The sequence below is a fragment of the Coenobita brevimanus genome, chromosome 84 (assembly GCF_032717465.1).
Source record: "Coenobita brevimanus isolate Jiangsu-jjx chromosome 84, ASM3271746v2, whole genome shotgun sequence".
NCBI classification, from domain to species: domain Eukaryota; kingdom Metazoa; phylum Arthropoda; class Malacostraca; order Decapoda; family Coenobitidae; genus Coenobita; species Coenobita brevimanus.
Window position 1 is genome coordinate 46,198,150 of NC_137037.1, and position 2,901 is coordinate 46,201,050.

Sequence of the window (2,901 nt, forward strand, 5' to 3'; positions counted from 1 at the left end):
TGGAAAATAAATCGCAATGGAATGGTCGCTACGGAGCCTCTCATACCACTCGGAATTCGGGCTAAGTTTGTTATCTTGAAGTAGATAAAGATTAAAGAAAACCCTTGCTGAATAGGCCACAAGTTCGTTGAGTTCAAGAATCGTCCTACTACTTCTGAAATAAAGGTGCGCATGTATGAAACTCCAAAATGATCAACTTTTTATTTCCCCCTTCCTCTGTTGCTCCATTATGATAACTTTTTTTTTTTTCCTTCCTCTGTTCACCTTCTGCATTACAAAAAAAAAAAAAAAAAAAAAAAAAAAAAAAAAAGTAAGCCTAAGTGAAGCAGAAACTGTGGTTCCAGACCATAAGGGTAAGTGCGTGTGGAACAAGAACAGAACAAAAACAGGCGGTTGTGTCACTTCGCTGTTGTATAGTCCTAAAAAAAAAAAAAAAAAAAAAAAAAAAAATTCTTGATGGGACACTTAAAAATATCCCTCAGAATAAACAGCGGCGGAAGGTGTGGTTTTATATAACAAAAGTTGCAGTGGTAAAGTGTGAATACAGAAATGAATGAATACCGCCATCATAAAGAATTACAACTCATTTAACTGAATTATAGCGGTCAGGCTATGCGGCAAGGCTATTGTATATTTCTCCCAGTGGTTTATCCGGCCAGAGTTCAATTTACTCTCAACATCAATATGCATTCTGGGCCTCATTTTAAATGGCATGGGAGGCTTCCTGGGACCTCTTCCTTAGCGATTTATTTTGCATATTACACATCAGCATTCTCCTGTATGTCACTTGTAGTCTTAATACTGACAGCGTGCCTCAGTCACGTACAAGAAAAAACGATGTAATAAGCAAAAATACATGAAATAAACAGCTGCCAAAGAGGTGCTACGAATCTCCAAAATCTTTTAGAATACGACTCTTTTACTCATACAAAGGGGGTTATAGATATTCGAAGCGCCTTTACTTAGTCTATGCAGGTGCAAATACATTCAGGCCTTATAAAAGTGTAAAATAAGAAGCTTTGGGATCTTATTTATATACGGTAGTATTTTTTTCGGTATTTTATTATGGGTGTGGGCATGAAATATAATGTATACTGTAGATAGACAGAGATATAGATTACGACGGACAAACAGAAAGATGCTCATATATATTTAGAGAGAGAGAGAGAGAGAGAGAGAGAGAGAGAGAGAGAGAGAGAGAGAGAGAGAGAGTCCATAAACGAAAAAACCTTATACCATTACTTATTTACAAGCACATTTACTTAGCATATCCTAGCAGTAATAAATAATCTTTCAGTCTTTGGATATACTGTATTCAACTGTTATACTCATAAATATAACCTGTCTTCAATATAGCCTAGCTTCGAATCATCTCAGTACAAGCTATACACTCTGTTCTATCATTCAAAACGCATATCCGAAAAATTTATAAATTTTTAAACTTATCTATTTTTCATTAGGATCGCTACATACAATTGCTTTCCAAATTTTTTTTCTGAAAATATTCGACTAAAACAACTGTCACAAAATTACATTCAAATTTTACCGGAGTATAGTAAGAGCAATTTACAATAGTCATTACGATTTTTCCCCATTTCCAAACTTTTTCATCATAAAATATACATAAGAATTTGCCCGATTTTAGTCCGCAATGATATATATATATATATATATATATATATATATATATATATATATATATATATATATAGCTATTTACCTTATGTTGACAACTATACACACAAATTTTAAATGCCTTATTGCTACGGTCAGTGGTTCACATTTAGTTTGTCTTTCTCATTATCACTTTACTTGGATACCAATTACTATTAACACGAGTCGCCCTAAAGTTTATATCTTCTTAGGTACTCAACTTCAACCAATTCATATTCAGGACGTGCTTAAACAAACTTCCAATTCCAGGACTGTTTTTCTTTGTTCGGATTGTAATTGTGTTATGCATTGATGAACAGCTCATTATCAACAGAGAATCTTTGTCATTTCTTAATTTTATATATCTGTTCTTGGAAGGTAACGGATTTATACTGAACAGAATTATAAGTGATCCACTGTGAACATAAAGTCAATCATCTTATTAACTACGACTTTCTCTCGTTTTCTCGTTCGTATTGAAGCCAATTTTCGTTTTTTCAATGTACTGTCCCATCGTGGACATAATTACTAATCCACCACAATGTGATATATAACGCGGCAGTGAGTTTCAAAACCCACCGATGCTACTTTCAAAACCCAGTAAACTTTCCAGTAAATACGGTAATTTAAAGGTTTCACAACTGTTCGACTAAAACTCCGGGTAATATTACTGTCACCGACAGTACACTCATTTTCAACACACTCATATCACTGTCCTCAACCTTCAATCCCACTGCTACTACTACTAATAATAATACAGAAATATATAAAGCTTGTCCTAACATATACCAACGACAAACTGGCATTCGTGCAACCCTGATGAATGGAGGTTATTAAAAAAAAAATACTAGGTTAGGTTGGGCTAAGCTGCTATGAGAGGTTAGCATAGGTCGGTGGATAGGTTAAATAGTTGGGCTAGGCCGGGTTAGGTCAGGTTAAGCAACATTAATTTCGCTTCTGTTGGGTTAGGTTGTTACGTATGGCTGGGTTCGGTTAGGCCTGGCAATTTAGGATATATATATTTTTTTGTGTGTGTGATATTAACCATGAAACCAATTAGCTGTCCCATCATACCACCTGACAGTTGCTTGTTATCAAGAAATATGGAGAGAGAGAGAGAGAGAGAGAGAGAGAGAGAGAGAGAGAGAGAGAGAGAGAGAGAGAGAATGATGATTAGGATCTTCAAAACTATGTTTTTATTCTAGTTATCTCAGGACGATTTTATAAGGCTTAGGATAGACTTTACAT